This window comes from Nelumbo lutea, chromosome 6, assembly GCF_056320005.1.
Source record: "Nelumbo lutea isolate HS-2025 chromosome 6, American lotus-T2T, whole genome shotgun sequence".
Taxonomy (NCBI): Eukaryota; Viridiplantae; Streptophyta; class Magnoliopsida; order Proteales; family Nelumbonaceae; genus Nelumbo; species Nelumbo lutea.
This window is the reverse complement of record NC_142689.1, coordinates 20,666,517-20,682,196: the sequence shown is the minus strand read 5'-3', so window position 1 is coordinate 20,682,196 and position 15,680 is coordinate 20,666,517. Positions and strand designations below refer to the sequence as shown.

General features: G+C 35.2%; 1 pseudogene across 2 annotated transcripts; it reads right to left on the bottom strand.

The window, feature by feature from the left end:
- Window positions 1–3,151: 3,151 nt before the first annotated feature.
- On the bottom strand, window positions 3,152–8,178 carry LOC148847818 (V-type proton ATPase subunit D pseudogene; annotated as a pseudogene). Of its 2 annotated transcripts, none has more exons than XR_016101132.1 (3): window positions 7,829–7,964; window positions 6,559–7,367; window positions 3,152–3,431 (listed from the first exon to the last, which is right to left on the bottom strand). The product of XR_016101132.1 is annotated as a V-type proton ATPase subunit D pseudogene, transcript variant X2 (transcript). The 2 variants fall into 2 exon arrangements; XR_016101131.1 differs by lacking the exon at window positions 3,152–3,431 and adding an exon at window positions 4,716–5,117 and having other exon boundaries at window positions 7,829–8,178.
- Window positions 8,179–15,680: the final 7,502 nt, after the last annotated feature.

Here is a 15,680-nt window from a genome sequence, read left to right as displayed (position 1 = left end):
TAAGAATTGAGTCTAAAGCCCAAACATAAGGTAAAAGCCTGAACTATTCAACCTGAGCCTAGTCCGCACTAAAATTTGGTTTACTGGGGTTGGGTTTGGGCCCGGTCCAGGTTTGGGTTGATCAATTAATCCGTACTAAAAATTGACATATGTATTAAAAAGCCCAAACCTTTGGGCCTGGGTTCAGCTCGAAGACCAAAAGTCCAAGCCCATCCTTTATAAAATTGCAGCCTAACTCAGTTTGGGCTCAGGTCCCTTCCTTTCCGTACTTTTTCCTTCAAATCAAACAAAGCCTTAAAGTCTAATGTGTTGCGAGTTACAATACATTGGATGGATGTGCTGTTTCATATGAAAGTAGTGTATGTGGTGAACTTGAATTGATGATTTGGGGTTTTCATAATGAAAAATTTGTTTAAGAAAACCTATTTTTTGTATTTGAAGTGGCAATTAGAGGACTGATCAACATGAAAACTGTGAAGGTATTAGCAACACTTCCGAGGCTCGCTTTGAGCACGATTTTCAAGGATAACAGATCCAGATTATGTCAAGATGGACGTGATTCCGGGAATTTTCTTCCCAGCTTAGTAAAAAATTTCTTATTTCTTATTATTTTTATGATAGGAGTTTCTGTAGTTTTGAATCGAGACTTGTAAGTTGTGGTATCTGGGAACGAGTTTGGCTGAACATGATTCATTTGGAAAAGCGAACCTCTTAAGCCCTGAGGAACTTCTGAGACATAATAGATTCTCTTGAAGCAAGAAGCATAGAGTATTTGGAAATCCCTAGAATCATGAGTCCCTGGAGCTGGGATATGATCCAGGTCGCAGTCGGATGGCTTCCAACATTTTACAGTACAAACTACAAACTCAGCTTGTGAATTACTGGTAACTCGTGCTTTAACATCTACATATCTTCAGGTAGGAATAAATAATATGTTGAAAAGAAAATTTATATCGAAGGGAAGATTGCATTCAAGCTCCTTAAATTACAATAGGGGATGACTGATTCTCAAGAAGAGCTGCCAAAAGTTAAATTTGAAGTTCGATGGAACAGAAATTCTGAAAAAAAAAAAAAGAAAAAAAAATTGAAGAGTTGTTGAATTGTAATTCTCTTAATCTTAGGAGTTATTTTTTTTTTATGAATAAGGATTTCTTATTCAAATGTCAAAATGGAAGGTATTTGAAATTTTTCATAAAAAATCATCACATTTTACAACAATAAAAACAGTTCAACTATGGTGTATTTACTAATACTAGTAAATGCGCACATGCCAAATTTAGATTACAATAACAATTTATAAATATGCCCATACGTTTTCTAAACAATTTTTATAATTTTTGTATTTTATATATTTTAAATTTTTTATTATTTAACTATAACATCATGAATTCACCCATTTAGCTTAGATTTTTTATCTGTTCTTATTTCTTCTTATTTCTTGCTAACATTCAATCTAAATCTTATTAGCTTTGTATTTTCTACATTTCAAATTATTGCTTTGAGTCATTGTATTGCATCCTTTTTGAAAAAGCAATAGTTTGGGAAGAAACTTATAAAACCCAGTTCACCCCCTCTATCTATCTATCTATCTGTGTGTGTGTCCTCCTCTCCTCCCCCGTTCATTGTAGCCATTTACACCAAACCGGTAATAGGAACTTCTCTCTCTCTCTCTCTCTCTCTCTCTCTCTCTCTCTCTCCCTTCCTGTTACTCTTCTTTGGCCTCCTCTAATGATGAAATATAGCAACATTATTGGTCCTCCTCAACCTCCAAATGTTATAGAAGGCCACCATCACTGCCAATGACCACAATGCTTGTTGGAGAAGACACAAGCCTTGTGTTAAAGGAAGGGGCAATATGAGCCATTTTGAAAAGTTTTAGGGGCAATATTGTCCAAGCTCTAAAATGTGTCTATGTTAAACAACTGAACTATATCTTACCATTTCAAATCTATTTTATCATATTAGAGTCTGTGTTTGAAGCTAAACACAATTGGGTTGCATGTTTAAAAATCAAGTTTTTAGACATCTGGAAAGTGTTATCAAACGCCACCTAAGCCCTTGTTCCAACTGTACTATATGGTGTCAACACATGGATCATGTTGTTTGTTCTGCTCCGTGTAGTGCCATATGATCCATTTTTTAATTTTGAGCCTTGAATCAGTTTTTACTACTTCAACCCATATCCTTTTTTGGTCTGCTCCTAGATCTTCTAGCTCTATTTGACTTGTAACATGAAATAAATAAAACCTCAAGCAAAGTAAAAGTCGATCAGAATTTTCACTCCCATCTATTTGCATTAGAAGGATAAGATTAGTTTCAGTAGAATTCATCGATGGCAAACAATTGATTACATAAAGAGCAACAAGCCCCTCATGATCCATAGCCCAAGACTGGGCCTGATCCTTGTCATAAAGTTTTCAGCAACTTATAACATTAGCCATCAATATCAGCTAAAAATCTATTGTACAAAACTTGGCAACTCATTCAGGGAAAACATCCAGTACTCTTTGTTTGACCTGCAAAGTTTTCCTTGTTTTGCTGTTGATAAACAAAGGGCAAAATTGGGTTTTATAAAAGTTACAATAATCATGTACCATCAGTTGTGGACAGAATGTGATGTCATACTAACCGTAGGGGCAGAATTAGTCAATTGTCAGAAAATCCAGGGGTACTTTAACGGATTTTGCAAACAGTAGGGTAATACAAGTCTGTTTCCTAAAACTGAGGGGTAGCTTAAGAGATTTCCCTAAATTGGCAATTCCAACATTTTTCACTGCCCAGTCCAGATTTATATAATCCCCTACTAGGACTGATCAATTTAGTTTCAAGAATTCAAACAGAGAAATGCAGCCAAAGACGTTCTTTTAATGGTTATTGGAGTAATAACTAAGAAGAGGTGATGAACATTTTAAGTCCTTTTTGATCTACAACTTTAAAAGTTTTCACTCACTGTGTAAATATAACAAACCACCCCTGCAACTCAAAAGAGCCAAAAGCAAGTATTTACTTTGTAAATGACCTTGGTCCATGCTACTGATATGATATCTTGAAGCAGTAGGATGATCTCTTTCCCTGATTTCTCAGAATCTAGTTCCTTTCAATTTAGGGCTCAAACCCAAGGGTTCTCCTTTCCTCTTTCAACTCAAGGCAATGAGACCATAAAAAAAAATCTTGTTTACTTCAAGCACTGATATTGAAATCCTTCTTTGATAATTAACAGTACAAAAAAAAAATGAGATGATGATTAAGACAATCCCTACTATACACAATATAGGGTGGTAGGGTAGAAAGAAGCAGCATATTGCTGATATTTTCTTATAAATTTGTGTCTACAAATCTCATTGTCCTGGGTTACTCACATGGAATTATTCTTTGTAACACCCGCTCTTGCTAGTGAGTTTGATAAACTGCTTGCAATTCTAGGAGGCCACCTGAACAAACAATTTAGGTTTGTAAAAAGAGCTCTCACTTCAATTAGAAATCTTGTTACCCACGTGCTACTATGAAAATTTAAGCTAGGAAACTTAAGATGATTTTTTTTTTCCATTCTCCTCGTCAGTAACAGTGTAAAGTAACCAATGAAAAGAATGCAATGAATAAGGCAATCCTAGTATCTCTACTAGTATCTCTACTCTTTTCCATTTACAGGTCATTTCTGTTGTCCAGTTTAACTATAAAACACAGTATAATCCTAGTACCCAAATCATGGAAAGCTTGAACGGGAGCGGGTGCAGAAGCAGAAAGTACGGTGTACAGAGCTTCAAATTTGCTCGAGACTTTTGGAGTGGCATTGAAACACACGTATGCATGTGTATGTGCATGCATATATTATAGCGCGTGTGTGTAAATGCCCAACAAACTTACAATACCCTACTGATTTATTAGAAAGTACTTCAACTATCATAGGTTCAAAACAAAATAAGAGATTTTTATTGTCCATAATTATTTTTTTATCAGTAACAATGGCCAAGAAATTTTATTAAGAGAAAAGTGAAGGTGGGAAGAAATCCTGCTATGAAGGGCTTAGTAGCAGGGAGTGAATATACCATATTAATTCCAAGTAGGAAAAAAAAAAGAGTACAGCCTACGCAGAATAGGCAAGAAAAAACACATTTCATAACAAGGGGCCAATGGATTAGCAGATGTACTTGGGGTTAAAAACCCCAAGGGGGAATTGTAACAAATTATTTGAAGGGTTCAAGTGGATGGTCAACTGTTGTTAATCATATCCATGTGGTTACACCTGATTAATGGTTTTTATCATGTAACACTTTAATTTCATTAAAAATAGAAAAATTATTATTCATAAAAAAAAAAACATTTACATAACCACTTAGCTGACTTTCCATCCCTCATTGTCCTTTGTTACCATATTCTTTAGTTTTTTTCTTAAATTATTCATTCTATTCAAGTATTCAACAGTATTGTTGGCTTCTATTTACGTAGGCTCAGTTTGGAAGGAGTACAAATACAAATATGTATTGTGCAAAACCTTGTATTTTGTATGTATTTGTACTCTTTCCAAACTGAGCCTTAAGTGTAACAAGCATTATCAGTCATTTTGGTAAGAATAGAATTTAAACATCAAACTATATTATTAAAAGATCCTATTACCACAATGTTATAGTATACACTATACAACTCTCTTAATAAAGGTGGCATGTGGGGCCTGTATGCATTGTGGAGGGAGGGGGTGCAGTTGCAAGATGGATGACTTTGAAAAATAGCCTTCTTTTATCTGGAATTGCATTTCAAATAGTTACAAAGCACGGTTTAAGTTTGTTTTCTATCCAAAATGAAATGGCTTGAATTATGATTTTGATATGAAACATGACCACACCCAGGCAATTCTGGGCACTAAGGTACAACCACCTCCCAGAGATAGGTTCTTCTTAGAAGATAAGCAGACAAATTGACCAGAAGCAAGTCCAGAACTTCAGAAGACTAACTTATGAACGTGGGCACTTAGTTTAGTTTAGCGAACTCTTTTCAATCAGATTGCACCTCTGTAAATAAATAACATCTCTTCCTGTTGGAAAGAAGCCCAAATTTCAAAAACAAAGCAAGCTGATTTATTTTTCTCCTTCAATTAAATCCAAAATTTTCCCCATATTTACCTGCACTTGGCACATTAGACACTAAAATTAAAACTCAATGTGGAAGAATAACACCAAAAATGAAAAATTGGATCAAATTGTTTCTGTGTATCAGATTAAGCCAAAAAGAAGGCAATGACATAATATTTCTAAACTTCATAATTGATCCATTTAAATTAGAATTTGAAAGCAATCCTTGCAACTCTTGTTGGATTACATATTGATTTGTTGCAATGCATCATGTGCTCATCATCAAAAAGCTAGCTCAATGACTAATTGCAGGGCATATAAATGAAATGAGCAAGGAATAGGAAGGAATAGAAATGGGAGGATGATTGGAATGGCTTTGGCAAAATTTGTCAGCTTTGTCCAAGGTTTTAATGAGCCTCAACTCAAGTGGGGTGTGGTCTGTGATGGGTTTGTAGGGTGTTATCAATTTCTCTGCAAATGAAGGATCAAAGTATCATTACGATACTTTTGGTCACCAAAACACCAGTTATAAAGGATTTTAATATTTCAAGTTTATAATACTTTAGTATATGATTTGACAGGTCTCCTGTCAAATTGTCAGAGGAGAAATAAAAAAAGAAAGTAACAATTTTGTTAAGCCAAAACTCTCGATACGCAAATTTTGCATATTGAGATTATTAATACTTTGGACCATGCTGTAAATGAATCTCCGGTTTCTAACTGTGCCTTAAAGCTATTTCAATAAAGGATGATGCATCATGCACTTGCCTGAAAACCAAGGATTAAAGTGAACTATGCTCCATGGAAGATAAAACAAATGACAACCTTGTATAAAATTGTGCACAACAATCGAAGCATGTAACTCTGGCCTGTGCCCCAAAAGTAATATGGGAAGCATAAGAAAAGGGATTTAGTCATAGGAATACTGGTCTATACTAAGGCAAATCCCAATTTTTGGACCTCCCTCCTCGTGCCATAGTGGCATCTCTTGCTGGACTAAACAGAATGAATTGTCTTAAAAAAGTCTTGAACAACAAATATATACCAATAAAAGAAATAAGCGGAATGGTAACATAGTTTGAAAAATGAAATGGTAATAAAATTTTCCTTGCTTTGAGAACATATTTTAAGAAATGGTCAATTTTAGTCAAGCACACAGGAGACCCTATTTGATAAATTCATATTCCGCTTATCCTTCTCCAGTCATTGATTTTGATAATTATTAGGTTCCAATGTCCACTGAAATCCCTCAAGCTTCAAAAATGGTTTCTGTTACTGAATCAAACTCTATAAATGATGTAAGACAAGAAAAATATTATTGTTACAATTAACCAGTCTCTTTTCTAAAGTTTAAGAATTACTGTACAAAAAGGTATTAGACAGACGAAGACAAACATCAAACACTTATTCAAACAATAGTATTACCTATCAAAATCATAAAAATAAACTCTTCCTGAATAAACCGAAGAGCCAGAAAAAGAAAGAAACTAACCTCCGGATCAGAAAATTATATCCTCATCCTTCTCCACCGTTTTTGACAACAAGTTGTGTGCAGAATTTATTGAAATCCCTTTCTTCAACGAAACTTTCTCTGCAACCTGTTCCTCTGCATACTGCTTAGCTGCTGCCATCTGCTTCTCCATCTCCCTTTTCTTGTACCCCTGTATCTTCTTCAGTCTAAAGAAATCCTCTCTTTCAAGTTCATCCAACTCTCCCTTGATATAAGTTATTGTATTCTCCATCCTCGGCTTCACAACATTCTCAAGAGCATTAACCCTGCGATTTGTGGTCTTGATTGCCTCATCAAGAGTCAAGAACGATGTTTGCAGTGATGCAAGCTCGACAAGGACCTCAATTGCTTTCACATAAGCAGCACGACATTGCTGGACCTGTTGGCCACCTCGAGCCAGCCCAGTTAGATCATTCTTGGTCTCGCCTTCAGTGAAGTACTCAAACTTGGGGAGCTTCACACCAGCAACATTCTCCTGACGGGGTCGGACTTTCAGGGAAGCATTCTGGACATTCTCAAGAACAATGTGCTTAATGTTCTCTCCAGCAACGTATTTAGCTTCAGTTAATGCAAAGGCGGAAGATTTCATGATCTCACCCATGGATTCTTTAGTAGAGACGATCTTCTTGAGGATCGCTCGGAACTGCACAGTCAAGGCATCACTTTTCTTCTTGAGGAGGGCATGACCTCTCGTGGCGCCAACAAGGCGAGCCTTCATGATTCCGAGCATCGTAACAGTGGGAACTACATTCAGGCGCTGACTTTGGCCCGACATCTTGACGATTAAATGTCTAGCCAGAAAAGAAGATGTAAACTTGTAACTCAGAAAATCTAAACAGAAATTCCAAACAGGGAAAAATAAAGAAAATCATTATTCACCTTACTAGAAAAAATGATTAAAGATGTAAATCCTCTACGATTCGAGAAACAATCTAAACCTTCTACAATCTTAGGAAAGCATTTTCTGTAAATTTCTGAAGGCGCATTGCCTGTTTCTTCTCCAAAATGCTTCTAATTATACAGAACTTTTACCAAAAATAATGATTTTAAAATATTTTAAACCTAGGTCTGAAACTATTTCTCTGATTAACCAGTTCGTCTAAGATCTCGACCTGCTCAAATCTGTGATTCTCGAAATTGCCAATCCAAAAAGTTTACAATTCTGCAAATTTTATGCATAAGGATTTCGCAGAGAGAGAGAGAGAGAGAGAGAGAGAGAGAGAGAGAGAGAGAATGAGGTTCGTGATGGTACCTGATTCTTCGAGAAGTTTTCACAGAAAATTTGATCTTGATCTGGGAACGATGGACTCCGAGCAACCCGTCCAAGGATCGAAGGTGACTCGAGAAATTCTGACCTGTGTTCCTTTAAAGTTTAGGGTCTCGACGACAGACAAGTGGTACTAAGAAAACGTGGCAAGAAAGCATAGGGTGCATACTATATGAAATGGGTCCTACCAAAGGCAATAGGCTTAGGATCAGAACCGTTGGATTTGTTTACCAGAAAAGAGAACAGTTTGGATTTTTTATTATATCTAATTGACTTTGAAAGAAAACCATAGTTTTTCCATCTCGGTAGGAGTGGAGTAGGAGGACAGGGTGATCATTCTCAACCCGGGCTGGGCCCAATACTTTAAGGCCTATAATATATATTTCGGTCCGAGCAAGTCTTGACACGTGAAATCGAAAATTTAATCAAATCGGAAAATGCGATTAATCTATTAAGTTAGTTATATTATATATATAATATAGTCGAAAAAATTGAAGAACCAAACCATGAATTGCAAAAATTGGCATTACCTATTCGATAATCTCATCTTTTCACAGACCCCGTGGGGCATTTATGATATTTCACCAATTAGACTTAATGAGAGGCTCGCCTCTATCCATGCATTATGAGCTTAGTGGCTCACTTAGAGCATACCTCCTCGTTTAATGCGCAGCCACATGATGCCTACCTTTAATAATGCAAACTGACGTAGAAAGACATTACAAACCTCATCGCTTCACAACAGTTCACATTCAATGGGAGTAAAGCCACATCCTCCTCATTCAACGGATCAGGTTGTGCTCCTCGATGCCGAGGTCTAATATTAATATGTACCAATAAAGATGTAAATCGGGTCGGGCCATGCCAGGCTTGGATCAGAGGTTCGTGTTGTGCTGGGCTAAGAGTTTGAGGTCCATCGGCCAGTACGACACGGTCCATGTGTTGGTACGGTCCCTAATGGGCCATACTTGGCCTGCCCTCCCCCTCCTCCCAAGGGGCTTAATAGCTAGTTTTAGCTTTTATTTTATTTTTTTATTTTTTTATTTTTTTATTTTTGGGGGTTACATAAATACCCCCAACAGCTATAAATAGCCATATTAGGGGGGTATTTGTGTATTTTGCTTATGGGGTTAAAAATGACATAAATGCCCCCTAACAGCTATATAACAATTAGTTTAGGGGGCTTTTTGGGTAAAATTATAAATAACTTTACAATAACCAAAATACCCTTCCCAACAACTAAATAACAACTAGTTTTTTGGGTATTTTGGGCAATTGAATTATGTTCAATTCTTATAAATAGCCCTGTCCTCCACCATTCTCATCGGTCATCACACCAATCCAACAATCAACATTCAACAATTCTCTTATTAAGTTATTCTCTTAATCTCTTCAGCCTTTCCTCTCTCAGTCTCTCACTCTCTTTGTCTCTCATACTCTTAGTCTCTCTCAGTCTCTGCAATCTGAGTGAACTCTGATAGTCTCATAGTCTAATTGGTTGATTGTCTGATTCTTCAAGTTAGTAATTTGGGAGGCATGGAGCCTTGGACGTTGTCACGTTGAAAGGCTTTAACCATTGAAATCAAGTTGGAATTCTGAACTGGCAATCCGGGGTAAGTCCAATTAAATTAATTTTATTTTTTAAATTTGAAAAAAAAAAACCAACTCTTCCCAAAACCCCAGGTTTAGTAGCCTAATTTGGAGAATATTTAAAATAGAGAATGTTGAGGGAAAGGGAAAAAGAGCAGTTTTCCAAAAATGTAGAAAAGACTTTAACTATTGTAGCAAGGGTGGTACTGGTCATTTGACAAGACATTTTCTCACACATGAGAAGGAAGAAGAAATAACCCACAATTTAAATGAATTTTTGAAATAATGGAAAATAAATTTTAAAATATTGGGAGAAGTCGGAGTCTTGGAGAACATTTCTCGCCGCCAATCCCACCATGGCAGGTGATCTGTGGATCGTGATATACTAACCCCTCCGGTGTCTACAGGCTACAATTTCATCAGAGTCTTGTTTGGTTGTTTTAGTTCAAGACCTACAGGTACCACACTACCATTGTACCAGGGTTGGTTAGATGCAGTCATGAATCATGATGCAAAATATAGATTACAACTTTACAATTACAAGACAAAGGAGGACATGATACTACTACATACACCGGATATTTTATTTTTCACCTGAAGAAAATGATGAAAGTGTGTGTGAATGCTTTCATCATAATGTATATGTGAATTTTGTTTAAATTGTAAATTTTAACAAATAACCCACAATTTTTATTTTTATTTATTTGTTATTAATGTAATTTTGTATTTTCAGTTTGTAACTATATAAACTATAGTCTATAATTCTATATTGTATTTTTTATTTTTTATTAATTTATTCCATTTTCATATTTCATTCATCCAAGTATGAAGTATGGTTTATGAATTATCCAACCATTGTATATTTCATAATTTCAATATTCGTATAATTGTATGCTTTGTAATTTGTATCATTATTCATTCAAATTTAAATGAAATAAAATTCTTAAATTCCTATTTGAATTGTTTTATACTTTTATTTATTTATTCTTTGGGTAATCGTAAATTCATTATTATTCGTATCCTGAATTCCTGATATCCATAATCCATTTAGTGATTCAGTCTAGCTTAGTTCGGCCCAAGCCCAAGACCCGCCCTATGGCCTAGCTCAGCATGACCCAATCCCACGGCACAGCCTGCAATCTGGCCCAGCCTAGGCCTGCAACACGGCAAGGGCCCGCTTGGGCCTAGGCCATGAGCCGTGTTGGGCCAACCCCCAAAATTTCCACCGGGGAGGGCAGCACGGTCCGCCTTTAGCATGGGCCGCCATGGCCCAGTTTACACCTCTATATATGAACCATGGCCAGCGAGCTACCAATAGGCCTTCTCGAAGCCATCATCTCAAAAGTCGTAATAGGAACAACCTCCATCTCTATTGAAATAAATAGCCATTGCACCAACACTTCACCAACATTGGTCATCCTATCCAACGATTAAAACATTAGCTATTATATCGGATAATGGGAAATGATGCCACTTGGCAAAAATGGGAAACCACCCCTTTCACTTTAATAGATATACTAGCGGAGGGGCCCCTGCGAAGTAGGGGCTGGAATGGAATTGTAACATTGTTATTTGCTATATTAAAAAAGACAATGGTTTCTTATTAAGAAACTTGCTATTATAAGTATTCAAGTCTTGAAACTCATATAAAGACTTAAAAGAGATCATCATGGTACTTGTTTTTTAAATATTGCTTCATCAAAGCATCTCATATAAAAGAACATGATCATATAGTGATAGTTATAAGTTCTACTTCATAGTTGTCCTTTGTTTCACATCAAGAACTCCCAGTTGACCCGGACGATAGGACGGTTCGACTTGGGAACCGTCCAAGCAATCGGTTATGTTTTACCCCAAACCTGGTCCCTGTCCAAAAATTGTTGAATCAGTCAACGACTAATTGACCTGGGCAGTTGAACCGTTGACCTGTCGACCCATTCAACAGTTTTTGGCCTTTTTTTAATTATTATTTTTTTTTTGTTTTTGTTGTCAGAATGGGCAATCCATTCAAACTTGACGGTTAAATCGTCGACTCGTAAACCGATGGCCATAATGGTTCTGTTTCTGAGTTGTTTTTCCTAGGTGTCAATAATTAGATGAAATAACTTTGTAGTCATAGTCATGGGAAGGGTGAACATTGCAAGGGATTCCAAAACCTTGAAAGATAAATCCAAAGTGACCTTAAACACATAAAAAATTGGCATTAAATCCACCAAACTGGAAAAACTAAGGAAAAAATTAGAAAATTGAGTCAAAAGTTCCGCTTTGAGACAGAGCTCAACATATATGCAATCAAAGAAAGAGAGAAAACATGTCGTCTTGTAAGAAAATTAAAAAATTTGCACAAGAAAACTCAAAGAAAAAACAAAAGGGAAGAAATAAAATGGTGGTAAAGCCCATAGTAGAAGAGGACCAAACACACACACAAAAAAGTAGAAAATGAAAAAAAAGGAATATACCACACCCTCGAATAAAGCCCATAGTAGAAGAAACCTTCGAATAGTGAAAATCCAAAAGCATAAAAACCATGGTTTTCGAACCATCGTTGACCCGGATGGATGGACATTTCATCTCAGGAACCGTCCAAAAATTGGTTCCATTTTACCCCAATCCTAGTCCCTGGCAAAAAACTGTTGAATCGGTCAATGACCCATTAACTCGAGTGGTCCAATCGTTAACTCGTTCAATGGTTTTTAGCCTTTTTTTTAATGTTTTTAATTGGAACCATCTAGGCAACCAGTTTCGTTTTATCCTAATCCCAATCCCTGGCCAAAAACCATTGAATTGGTCAACGACCCATTGACACGGGTGGTCAAACCGTCGACCTGTTGACCCGTTCAATGGTTTTTGGTCATTTTTTAATTTTTTTTAATTTTTGTTTTTAGAATAGGCCATCAATTTGAACCAAACAGTCAAACCGTTGACCCAAAAACAGGTGGCCAGAATGTTTTCATTTTTAGGTCATATGAATCACATGCTTGAATGACATAATATGTATGGTATTGATTAATAGACCTCACACGCTCAATTTTTTGCATGTAATTTTTGTTGTCGGAATGGATTGTCCATTTTTTTTAATTTTTTAAATTGGGAACCGTCTAGGAAATCGGTTTTGTTTTACCCCAACCTCGATCCCTGGAAAAAAACCGTTGAATCGGTAAATGACCCATTGACCCAAGTGGTCAAACTGTCAAACCATTGACCCGTTTAATGGTTTTTGGCCATTTTTGTTATTTTTGTATTGTCGGAACAGGTTGTTCGTTTGAACCAGACGATCAAACCGTCGACCCAAAAACTGGTGGCTAGATTGGTTCCATTTTCGGGTCGTATGAGTCACAGGCTCGAATGACATAACATGTATAATACTGCTTAATGGACCTCACACACTCAATTTTTTGCCTGTAATTTTTGTTGTTAGAATGGGTCGTCTGTTCGAATCAGACGGTCGACCTGAAAATTGGTGGACAGGACGGTATCGTATTTTTTTGCTTGTAATTTTTGTTGTCAAAACAGGTCATCCGTTCTAACCAATGATCAAACCGTTGACCCAAAAACCGATGGCCATAACAGTTCCATTTTTCGGATTATATGAGCCACATGCTCGAATGATATAACGCGTATGATACTACTTAATGGACCTCAAACGCTCAATTTTGTGCCTATAACTTTTTGTTGTCAGAATAGACCGTTTGTTCGAACTGGATGATCAAATTGTTGACTCGAGAACCAATGGCCATAACAATTCCATAATTTTTTGCTTCTAATTTTTGTTGTCAGAATGGGTTGTCCATTCGAATCAGACGGTCGAACGATTGATTATCACTCACACTCATTTTTTAGCCTATAATTTTTGTTGTTAGAATGGACCATCCATTCGAACCGAAGAATCGAACCGTCGACCCAAAAACCGGTGGCCAAAATGGTTCCATAATTTTTTGCTTGTAATTTTTATTGTCAGAACGAGCCGTCCATTTGAACTGAATGGTCGAACTGTCAGTTGTCAGAACGTTATTAACAACATTTATCAATAATAATAAGTAATTACAATATTTTATTAAATAACCAATAATGATTGTTTAATAATATTATTTAGTTATTTTTAATATAATAGTAATTATTAAATTTATGAATAGGATTTATTAACAATATTCCTTAAATTAATAATTACCAAAATTAAATTGAATTAAAATTATTTATCAGTAATAGTTAGTAATTATAGTATTTTATTAAATAATCAATAACAATACTTTTAATAACATTTTTAATTATTTTTAATATAACAATAATTACTAAATTTATTAACAGTATTTAAAATTTAATTTAAAGTAAATATCTAATTAGAAACAATATTTATAATAACATTAATTATAATCACTAATTATATATTTATTAAATTATTGTAATAATAAGTAATTTATTAATAATATTTATTAATAACAATATAATTTTAACTTAAAGTAAAATTAAAGTAAATATCTATTTATTAACAATATTTGTACAGTAACTATTAATTATAATCAGTAATTATATATTTATTAAATCACTGTAATAATCAACAATTATTAAAATAAATAGATAAATAGATAACAAAATTATAATCGACAATGGCAGTACTCCCATTTGGCGAAAGGGGAGACCACCCATTTCCTATTATTGTATATTCATCATATTAAACAAAAAATGAGTGTGACAAATAAGAATGTTTTTATAGGCATAGTAATATAAAAAATTGTAGAAAATGTTGGAAACATATTATTTACTATCATCATTGCCAATGTAAAAGGGAGTTTGTTCATATCACAACTCCCCTAAGCTCTCCTTGATTCCTCTAAATTTAGTGTTTTTTTTTTAATTTTTGATAAATAAAAGATTAAACATGGGGCTATTTAAATCACCTACAACCAATTCAGTTTCCATTAGTTATTTTAGAAGCCCATTCAGTTTCCTTTACTGAAAAAATGAATCTAATCACTTCCTTATAGAATATGTAATATTTGACTTGTACATCACTTGGGCCTGTTCTAGCTTAATAATATAATGTAATATTTGACTATATATTTTGAAATTATTCGTAAAGTTTCAAGAGAGAAGTTGGAGAATTCTTCCTGGAATGTTTTCTGTACCATATAGGAAAAATGAAGCACATTTTAGTCTAACCCCAGGTGTTAAAGGTGGTGTTGGGCAACATGAAGGGTTTTGTTTTTCAAAACAAAAACAACTGTCACTTTAGCAAATGAATTTCCAAGGAATATATTATGATCTAAGATGTAAATCCGCCGTCTTCCCTTATCTTCTCCATTCTTTTGAGTCCCACACAAACAATTGGGGAGATTTATTAGGAAGATAGCACATTTGGACACAGTATGGTTGGGGGGAGGGACAACATTATGCCATTCAAGGTTCAAGGACATCTAGACACTCTTATTTTGTAGACATAAACAAGAAAAAAAACCTCCATTGAAGTAAAACCATGAGACTATAAACACTTTCATATTTCCTTGTCAATGTTTGAGGGAAAGACTTTGGGTTGTCGCCATGATAAAAGAATGTGTTGAGAGATATATTGTATTTGGGTATATTTGTAATATTGTTGGGACCTATATGCATTTATGGGAGAAAAAGGGGCTTATGTGTAATACTGATATATTTCAATTTTTTGCTTATTTAAGCAAGTGGTTGTGTGAGATTAGGGTTTGGAGGAGGAGAGAGAGAGAGAGAGAGAGAGAGAGAGAGAGAGAGTTGTATCTCTTGTTCTCATAGTGGATATTTTTCCTCTACTCCCATGGATGTAGGCTATCAAGTCGAACCACGTTAAATCTTGGTGTTATCTCTATTCCTTCTTATTTTCACCTTGGTTTGCTATCTATTTTATGTTAGTTGACATGGTATCAGAGCTATTTTATGTTGTTCAATATGGTATCAAAGATATTTTATGTTGTTCAACAGAATGATTATAGTTATTTTACCCCAACATGCAAAGAAGCTTTCTATAAGCAAAAACTTAGGCTTGCAGAGTCCAAACCCACTCTGTTCTTGGCTTGAGGAGGTTTTTGGGTGCAAAATTGATTGTGGAAACTAACTTTACAAAACTAGTTTTTTATGAAATCATATTTTCATCTACTCGTGAATGAAGGTGAATAAAAATCTAGTATATTCACATATATTTCAAGTTATCAGGAGGAACTCCAGTATATGCACATAAGGTAGTATATGCACATATATTTCAAGGAGCAAATCCAGTTGCTGA